General features: G+C 36.5%; 1 non-coding gene across 1 annotated transcript; it reads right to left on the reverse strand.

Moving 5' to 3' along the window:
* Positions 1 to 8,975: 8,975 nt before the first annotated feature.
* Positions 8,976 to 9,062, reverse strand: LOC122660680. The gene has a single exon (XR_006332781.1). It is a non-coding gene; the product is annotated as a small nucleolar RNA Z101 (small nucleolar RNA).
* Positions 9,063 to 10,859: the final 1,797 nt, after the last annotated feature.

The following is a 10,859-nucleotide window of genomic DNA, read 5'->3' on the forward strand; positions in this document are numbered from 1 at the left end:
AGAAACAATCCAAGCACATCCATTGATGAAATCACAGAGCACAGGATGTGGAATACTTGTTAATCACAATACAGGGAATACTAATACATGAGTTGTATTTAGTCGGATATGGTCGTATGAGCTTGTGTATTTAGTTGGATATGGTCGTATGACCAAGCTCATAATTTGCAGCTTTTTTTGTTGTAATTCAATTTTTGTAATTATTTGATCCATTATTTACAATAATGAAATGCATTTCGCATTGCAAATAAGCATTAATGGAAGTGTTACTTATAATTTGTCCAGTTGATGCAGTGTTTTTTATTTTTTTTGGTAAAGTCAAAATCTACTGATATGAATGGATTACACTCTTGGACTCTGTAACATAATCAACAGAGACACAGGGATCGGAATTGGGCCAAACTATCCTATCCATAACAAATAGAGCCCTCCTTGCAAGGGAGTTTGCAATAGTGTTTACATCCCTTGAAATAAAATGAAAAGAAACATCACCAAGATAAGAGATTTAGCCTCTCTACCCCTTGCAATAGTGCACCATAAGTGCCAACATACGAAAGAACTTAGGGATTTAGCCTCTCTACCTCTTGCTTTACCCAGCGATAAGTACAATGACCGACCCCCGATCCATTGAAAAAGCTGAATATCAGAAGGAATACACTGAGGGAGGTTGAAGCCAAACCACACCACAAGAGCATAAGAGCAATGAAGTAAAATGTGTTCGGTTGTCTCCTCCCCATCTCCACATCGCGGGCATTTTTTATCAATTGCCCTCCAAAGAAAATGTTTTATCTTTGGTAATGTTGCGCAATCCCAGATTGCCTTCCAAACAGGGGAGGGAACCTCTTTCCATCTTGGTGAGCTAGCAGGTGATGGTTTGCTTAATTCCTTCGCCATCCATTGATTGCAGAGAATTCTCTTGCAGACCTTGGTTTGAGCCTTCTTTTTCTCAAAGAATCAAGTCTAGAAGGTGCTCACTCAAGAAGTTAAACTATATCGTTCACCCGATCTTACGATGGCATAAGTTTTAGCGGCGGCACAAGCGAAATGATACGAATACTGTTACAAAAATTGGTAGAGATAGGATCTTAATGAATACATGTGATAATAAAACAATACTAGGTTGAAGGTTACCAAGAACGGGACTATTGGTACATTCTTCCATCAGATTGCAGCACGTGTGCACGAATGATGTCTATAGATTTCCTTCAAGCCCCAAAATATCTTTTGTTCTCTTTTTTCTTGAGGAAGAAGATGGCTATCTCTCTTTATCTCTCAAGTTCAAACAAAGTAAATAATGTGTGTAACTCAATTTAGGGTCAAAGTTTCTCTTAAATAAAAAACACATTAATTTGAAGATTCCAAAGAGACTAACGAAATCGAACCACGTGTGTGATCTTAAAGGGTGACCATTAAGTTATCTTTAATTGCACAAAAGGACAACCCTCCAATGGTTTAATTGCGAGTGTCAGGACCAATAAATACTAGAAAAATATATGAAATTCCTTTCAAATAATAAAGCATATAAGTTGGGATAAGATAAACTGATAAGCATTCAGGTAGGGAGATTCTTATGGTCCATAGGTACAAGATTCCTTCTACTTTGGATGCAATACATTCTAGTCTTATTGATTAAGGTGCAGACTTTTGCAAGTTACAATCTTAGCCCAAAGATAGATTGTGATGAGTTGTGGTTTTCTACTAATTAATTAACTGGCATTAATATCAACACTAAAGATACATGCTATAGTGAATTGCAGCCTTAGCCCATAAACAAGTTGTTCTAAGATATGGTTTATTATTAAAATTAACATGGATTGATTTCAATTTAAGGTTATTAAGCATGTTACTCATTTGTTCTTTGCCTATAGTGATGCTTAATAACAATTTAGACTCTCCCTTTTGATTAGGATAACTAAGGTAATTGGAAGGGAAAAGCTCTCATTACCTTTGAGTGCATGGATGTAGATCTAGCACTCCATAACGAGGAGTCTACTAATCTCACAGCTTCTAAGATTCTTTTTGGTATCATTTTTCATTTTCATTTTGATTTATTTAAAAAAAAATCATTACTAAAACCCATTTTGATCAAAAAAATAAAAATTTTGGTAACTATTTAACACAATAGATTGTAGAATGAAAAATGAGTTTGATAACAACCTATGTGTAAATAATTTTTATATATTTTAGTGGTAGGTGAAGAATTCTTCCATCACCAATCTTCTTTCCCAAATCAAAAACTCTAAACCGTAAGGGATGGGAGAACAAGAGAGATCCCACGATTCACCTCATTTTCTGGATGAGAGAGAAAGAGAGTCCAATGGAAAAATGGGCCTGCTGTAGGAGTCGACACCTTCACTTAGTGTCTGAACCTGCAGAATCACTATTTAAGATTCATCTGCAACAACCAACCTTTAGTACCTTCACTGGTAATGGTGTTGAAATTTTAACCACCCTTATTCACATATTATGTACTTTAGAAAACCCAAAAAAGGCAGCAACAACGATAGAAGTGAAAAGCAGAGAAGCTAATTCGACAGCTCAATCTCCTCTCTCCAATTTCTTGTGCCACTGCAACTCCAATCCTTGATGATCTTAACCTTTTTCCCAATGTCAATCTCCGCTCTGTGCAAGCAGAGAAGCTAATTCAACAACTCAATCTCCTCCCTAAGGACGCCCTTGAGCCTCCCATTGCTCCCAAAGCCTTCCCTCCCACCCCCAAGATTGTCCAGAAACACTTCAGATTAGCTAACCTTTAATTGCAATGGAGGCAAGAGAGAGAGAGAGAGAGAGAGAGAGAGAGATGAGGGAACAACAGAGATAAAGACCGGCGGGCTCAGGGTGAGAGAGCCGCGAATAAGGGTTTGAGATAGAGAGAAATAAGGATGAAAGTAGCCTTTTCATAAAACAAAACAGTTTTACCATTTTACCTGAAAAAAAGTACTATTAAAACATGTGCTACTTAAAGTTCAGCGAAAAAATAACAAAAAAGTGTTCTTGCCCATAATCCATAATATCAACAATCTATTATCATTCTGGGGATATTTTTCAACATTTTAAACAAAAACAAGTTTAAAAAATGATACCAAACACATGAAAAAATGAAATATTATCAGAAAATGAAAATGAAAATGAAAATGAAAATGAAAAATGACACTAAAGAGGCCTTAAAACGCCATCTGAGAGGGCTCACTTTGAGAAGTGAGAGCGGTCTAACCTCCTTAGCATGATGCTCCTTAAGGCTAATGTTAGCAAGATCATTAAGGGATCAATTCCTGAGTGTGCGAAGGTTAAAAACTACATGAACGCAATCAATGATTAGTTTTTGAGTTTTGAAAAGTCTATTGTCAGAACTTGACTTGATAGGAAAGCTTAGCTCCCTTAAATATAAAGATGGAATATTATGAAGATGAGGGATCCGTTTAAGTCCATGGATATAGGGATGTATAAGTCATTTCTTGTTTACTACATCCTCAATACTCTCCCTAAAGAAAATGAACACTTTGGGTCTCCTACAACTCACACAAAAAGGGGTCAACAAATAAACTTATAACCACATTCGTTTAAGAGGAGAGGTTGAGGAATGAGAAAGAAAAAAATGCACATCCGACCGCTCGTGAGAAAGAATAGTCCAGCAAGAATGGGCTAAAAGATAAAGAGAAAAATATAATGAATACAGAAGGCACTAAGTGTAGATACCTCATTTTGTCACCCCAGTGCACTTAGGGGATGATGGTCAAGATATTCTAAATGTACTAAAACCCACTTTTTATAGCTTTGAAGGTTCCTCATGCCCATAGTGATGACCTAAGGATATAAATGGCTAAAAATAAATTTTAAATGATAATAGTAATATCGGATTTTTCAATTTGGTCATACCTGTCCAAACAAAAAAAACCAAGCTCGACTTTGGTTTAGTGTCATACATGAACTTGGCCAAATCCCCAGAGTCAGCCCAAGTCAACCAAGTAAACTAGCTTGGGTTGCTGTGTAAAAAGCATACACCACATGATATTCATTGGACGTGAGAATATTCTTATCCATCACCCGATAGTGGTTGTTGCAAAAAACTAGACTCTTTAGTCCTAGTTTTTTAATGTGTGTATTATGCAGAAGTTGAATTTTGTCACCCCCCAGTGATGACGACAATCGGACACGAAAGACTGGGAATGCCCTCTAAACTCTTTTTTCTTCAGAGTAATCCGGACACCTCCTATTCCACCTCTTTTCCACCCATAGTCCCTTGCATCCTCGGTAAGACCCCGCACGACGGCCCCGCCCCCGCCCGAAGTCACGGCTTGGCAGCGCCGCGCGCAGTCACGACACCGCATGGTAGTGCCACATCCAACCTAGTTTTCACCCCGCGACGCCACGCGGCAGTGTCGTGACCCAAGTCGCGGCGCAACAGGGGACCCTAAACATGATTTTTTTCTACCCATCGGCGTCGTAGATTTTGCCATGGCGCTGCCAAACATGATTTTTTCCTATAAATACCCCACCCCTCATTTCAACAAGTTCCAAGTTGAGGAGGGGGGGGGGGGGACCCCCAGAGCTCCAGTTTTCCTTTTTTCTTCTTTTTCCTTGTTTTGGGGCCCTGCCCCAGTCCGATTTCGAACCTTCGAGCCTTGTCCCTCTGTCCGGAGTCCAGATCCTTTGGATCTGCCTTCCCTAACCCGTTTCCGCCCAAACCCTTGAAGTCTCCCATGGTCTAGTCACCCTGCCCGATGTCCTAATGCCTAGTTTACGAAGCTTTCCAATGCTGTTATTCTGTCCGAGGTCCTAGTGCCCAAAACCTGTGCGCCGGTACTCTGCCCGACATTCGAGAGCTTAGTTTCTGAAGCTTTCTGACGTTGTTATTCTGTCCGAGGTCCTAGTGCCCGACACCTGTGAGCCGTTATTCTGCCCGACATCTGAGAGATTACTTTTCGAAGTTTTTCGACGATGTTATTCTGTCCAAGGTCCTAGTGCCCGACACCAGTGCATCGTTACTCTGCCCGACATCTGGGTAATTACTCTGCCAAGATTTTCTGACGATGTTATTCTGTCCAAGGTCCTAGTGCCCGACACCAGTGCGCCGTTACTCTGCCCGACATCCGGGTAATTACTCTCCCAAGATTTTCTGACGCTGTTATTCTGCTCGATTGATTACTTTCTGAAGCCGTTACTATATCCGACGAAGGACAAAGCTAGTCTTTTGCCTCCACCTGATCTGGGGGACGCTATCCGTCCCGTATAATTGCATTGGTTTAAAGCATACATGTATTTAATTTCTTTCAGTGCACTTTAATTTCGTAACAATGTAGACTTTTAAATAATGCTTGTGTAGTGTACAATAGTTAATTTAGATTAATTTAATTTTAAGCAGTTTATGCATCATTTTAGCTATGCATGTGAAAATAGGACATTTATGAATAAAGAATATTCAAAAATCAGCATCTAGTAGAAAGATCGGTTTACCTGGGCGAGGTGGGTGCCTAACACCTTCCCACTCTTGTAACCTGACCACTTACCCTGAATCTCTAACCAGACCAAACGAAGTCCCGTAGCCCTTCACAGGGCTACACCAATGGGTCCTAGGTCCTAATCCTAGGTGACGACTTCATTTCATTTAATTGTATGACCCCCATCCCTTGATAAATCATAACCATTGAGAAGATGCATTCCTTCTCTCTCTCTCTCCAACCGAGGAGCATAACCTAAACCCCTCAGGGACCCCAAGCGATGGAAAACGCGTGGTTCCAGGAATGGATCCTCACACATTGACATTACTGACCAAAAGACTTACCTAACCCCTTCTAAAAACCCCAAGGGACTTGATGGAGGACACTAATGGAGTTGGAATTCAACATATCCTTAATCATGGTTACGTAATGGAGTCTACCTCAATTCTTAGCTAATAAACCGCCCTATCCCCTTAAGATCAAGGAGATCTTTAAGAGTTTGGATTGTTGGAAATATTATAGGCTATTTGCATGTTGAAGGATCATCTTTTGGCACCTACTAAGAGTATTTAAGGTTGTGTTTGGTTACGTAAATCTGTTGGATGTGGTCTAATTCTGGATGGTCATCCACTTGAATTACCATCTATAGAATCATTATTCCAGAAAATAAACTGTTTGGTTATCATGATTCTGTGACATGAATCTTCCTGAAAAACTATTTGGTTACCCTGAGTCTGTTAGTTGGATTCACTCTGAATCTATCTGAAAAGCTGTTTGGTTACCCTAAGTCTGTCAATTAGATTTATCTTGAATCTATCTGAATAACTGTTTTGTTACCCTAAGTCTGTCAGTTACAAAACCTTATATTTAAAAGTACAAGGCACATTAACCAAAAATTAAAAAAATAATATGATTATAATAATATTTTTTAATAATTAATTAATTCAATTACCACCCAACCTAATATAACCTAAAATTATTAATATGCCATTGCTTAATTTGGAATTCAATAATCAAAATGAGAACTCTCTTGTCATTTGCAACAATTTGATGCAAAATTGATAATAGGAACAACTATTGCGGTAGTAATACCACCAGTTGCAGGACCACTAATTACTGGGATGCAAGCATTACACCAGAGGACCTGCTTTTTAATACAAGTGTATGATTATTTCTAGGAGTACATGAAACCAAACAAAAAAGGAAAAAGCCATGGATCATTAAACAAAACTAAACATTGTCTACTCTTAATCCCCATAAAGGGCAAATTGCGACTATGGTTGTGTAGATCCTGCAACCTAGATCCTTACCAAAAACACAAAAAGGAAAAAGTCATGAAGCCTGAACGGTGAAAGATAGGGTAGAAGAAAACAAATGAGCCTGAAATAAACCAGCAAATACTAGTTGAAATGGAGGTCGATCCTGTCCAATTCCAAGTTTTAAAACCATGGGTAGACCCTTGAGGAAAACCCCAGATGATTTAACAGTGTTAATTGTGTAACATTTAATGTTACTTGGCTTTATCTATATAAACCAGCAAATACTGGTTATGATTTTCCAAGTACGCGAAACCCTTTCACATGTTATTGGTTTTTTTATGCATCTACAATCTTAATATCCATTGCCCTGTTTTAATTTTCCAAATACTACTTCGGTAAATATTTCTAGTTATTAATAGAATTTCTTTTTTCTCATAAAAAAAGAAAAAGACAAAAAAGGAAACCCTTTCACATGTTTATGATTGTTTTCGATTGACTTGAAAATGCATTCCAAGATTGAAAGAATCTTGTTTTCCATTGTGATGAATAGGCTGGCCCAACAAAATCCACTATCTCATTCAGATAAAAGACACCAAGTGAATCCAAAAGTTCTACAATGCTACTTAAAATACCAAAAAGCATCAAAACATTATGCCATTATTCCCAAGGATAGTGCCAAAACTTAAGTTAAATTCGATAACGAAGCAATTCTCTACAAAATTCTTAATTGAAAAACAACTAAATTTTAAAACACTTAATATTTAATGGGAGCAAGAACGTCTAATTAGGCACCAAGATTCTCCTCAGCTGTCTTTGTTGCCTTAGACCCTTAATTTGGTTAGTTGCTTCCTCCTATCGTATGCCACTTGAGTCCTCTTCTTTCTCTTTTTGTTAAGATCCTGAAAGCAACAAAATAGTGCTTAAGAAACAAAATATTGCTTAGTGCTGTTTCCCTTAACAATATTTTTTTTTTGGATCCATCAAAAGGCCTTGCGGCCCAAACAAATTTATTGAACCTTTAACAGTATTGATTACAATGTTTAATTGCAAAGTTGAGCAACCTTAAACAAAAACAATCAATAAGAAATATTACACCAACATACATGTTTCCTTTTATGCAGAATAATGCTAATGATACTTTCAATGGTAATTAACCAAGCATCAAATGAATCATCATTCACATTTGTGGAATACATAGGCCAATTTCAATGACCTTAGTAAAATCCTGCTCAAATTGATTAATATTAATTTTACCCACAATGGAAGTGAAATTTTAAAAGTTACTTGTAAGACCTTTTGCAACTATAGATGACAATTTGCACAAATACAGACCTAAAAGAGATCAGTGGGGTTTCCACACAATAAAACTATATTTGCTTCAAGTAGGCATTATAAGCATAAGAGGAAAACATTAACAGTTAACCTACTACATCCATAAAATGAGCTAACAGAAAAACACAAGTACACTACACTAACTTGTCCACATTGAAGAGAGGATCAAAATTCTCCTGCTCTGAGTTTATTAGCAACAAGTAAGCAATAACTCAAAAATAAAAAATCCAACTTGCTGATAAATAGCATTATATGTTACTGACATGGACTTTCCTCCTGGTAGGTAGGTCACAATGGCTTAATTTATAACACAAACCCAGCCAAATTGACCATAAATTCAGTTTCTTAATTAGCATGTCTCTTTTGGGTTTTCATGAATGCATGTTGTTGATGATATCCCCAGAAATAAACTTCTAAAATTCACTCCTCTAGGAGACAATCTATTTTAGAGCTCATAATCTGAAACACTAAAACCTAATGAGGTCATGGGAGATGTGTTCTTCATAGCATCACATGCCTCTAATTTTCATGTCTACTCCCACCTAGAAATTCCTTTAAAATAGCACTCCAAGACTAATTCTAACATGCCAGAAATAGATCAAGGCCCACCTTCAAATAATGAAATTTTCTTGCAAACTACAAGAGGGTCTGGCAAGTGAGCTTCTTTTACCTATTAAACATTGATTCCTCATTTCCCCAAGTCATATAATCAAATAGAACTTCAAAGTTTAAACCAATTATTTTAACAGCTTTGGAATCCAACTGAAATTCCTACATGCTCAAACACTACTACTAACACTTCAATTTGAAAAATAAAAAATAGTGTGAATCTTAACTTTTATACCAATAATAATAAGAATTAGTTTATCTTTTTCGGGTGTTGGGTTTAAGTTTTAACAGGGAAAAGGCATCCCCAAATCCTAAAATGAAGGACATGGACAACAAAGAGAGGCATCAGATCTCCAAGATGTTAACATCAATGAAATATTCAAATGCAAATTACCCATTAAACATTGATTCCTCACTTCCCCAAGTCATGTAATCAAATCAAACACTGAAATAAATCATGAAACTAAGGGCAGACAAAAAGAAAGAAAGAAAGAAAGAGAGAACAATGACTAAGGACTAAAAAAAAAATAATGGCAAGTTCCAGTCAAATGGGGGTTTCGTCGTAATCGATTGTAAACCATACTATTATTGTTTATGATTCTAGGACACTTTAAGCAATGGTTGATTAATCTGAAAAAAATAAAAAATATAAACAAGGAAAAAGATACAAAGTACACAGAAGATTACCTAATTTCTTCAATTCATCACAAAATAAAACTAAGCACATTTTTCATCATGCAGTAATATTGTGCCAGAAGATCTCTACCAATATAATTAAAAATAAACAGTGTACACATACCATACTCAAAATCAACCCTTTCTATCAGAAATTTTTTACCATTATCAGAATTGGGACAGGGAAAGAAGAAAAGTAAAACCTCACCTGAATTGAAATCCTAATCGAAAATCTTCAATTTCAATCTGAAACAACAAAACCCTAAATTAGAACTAAAACCCTAAACAAAGGACACCATATGCAATACCCTAGGACAAAGAGCGAGAGAGAAAGAGAGAGCACAGATGAAAGATGGGTATGAAAGAGAGCAGAGCGAGAGTGATGAAGATAGGGAGTGAGTGTGAGAGCGAGTGCTAGTGAGTGAGTGAGAGAGAGAGAGAGAGAGATTTTTACTTTTTTCAGCAGCTTGGTAACAGGCCTCGTCTAAGCTTCCACAAAGTTTTTCGTTAATCAAACCAACTCTTTAACCTCGTCCAAGCTTTCACAAGGCTTTTCATTAAGTTTTTCGTCGATAGTGTGAAAGAGAGCAGAGAGAGAGAGAGAGAACGCAGGTTCAGCTCATGAAAGACGATGATCGTTTTTCCCTAGTAGAAGTTTGGCCACGATTTTCAGATCGTTTTTCAATTTAGGGCAAGAAACTTATGATTCAAATTTGAATGATGCTATTTATACTAAGCCTAGAATTTGTAATTCATATCTGAGTTCACCTAAAGAGGTGAACTCAGATATGGATCATGTCTAGTGTAAAAATTGAAATCATGTAATTCTTGTAATTCATTGGAATTAGGCAACCAAATAATTTTATTAATTTAGAATTGCGGTCCGACAGAGTTGCGTTCTATTGATTTACGCAATCAAACACAATCTAAGAGAAAAATAGAAAGAGAGTCTGCTTTCTGTTTGTAAGTTGCTTGCAGTTGTGTAGACTTTAGCTCCTCCAAACCTGATCCTAGCTTGCTCTAACATCCTTACACTCTTCACGATTTTTTAAGCTAGGTAAGTCTTCTTTCATTTGATTTCATTCATTATGCTGTGAGATATCTTTCACTCACTGAAACTATATTGTTGTTACGTATAGTGGAGCACCAATAGCATTCATGAATTGAAGGATGTCTGCATAGTTTACAATAGAAATTTTTGTATACTAGGACAATAGGTTCTTTTATTTTTTTTAATAGTAATTTTTTAGCATTATTCCATTAACCATTTTTATTTTTTCTTTAATCATGTTTTATGGATTATTTCTTATGATTTTATGTTCTTTCCTTTTTATATTGTGTTTTGATATTTTATTCTATTTTCATTTTTTTATAATGGTTGGCTATCGTTTTGAAGTGTTTGATATGAGGTTTGTGGTTTTCTTCATCGAAATAATTTTCTAATATTTATTTCTTTATTATTTGTCATGTTTCTTTGTATAATATGTTAGTTTTGAATATAAAGGCATTTTGATTAATTTACTAGTACATAAATTTTTTTGATTTT

This window comes from Telopea speciosissima, chromosome 4 (assembly GCF_018873765.1).
Source record: "Telopea speciosissima isolate NSW1024214 ecotype Mountain lineage chromosome 4, Tspe_v1, whole genome shotgun sequence".
NCBI lineage: Eukaryota > Viridiplantae > Streptophyta > Magnoliopsida > Proteales > Proteaceae > Telopea > Telopea speciosissima.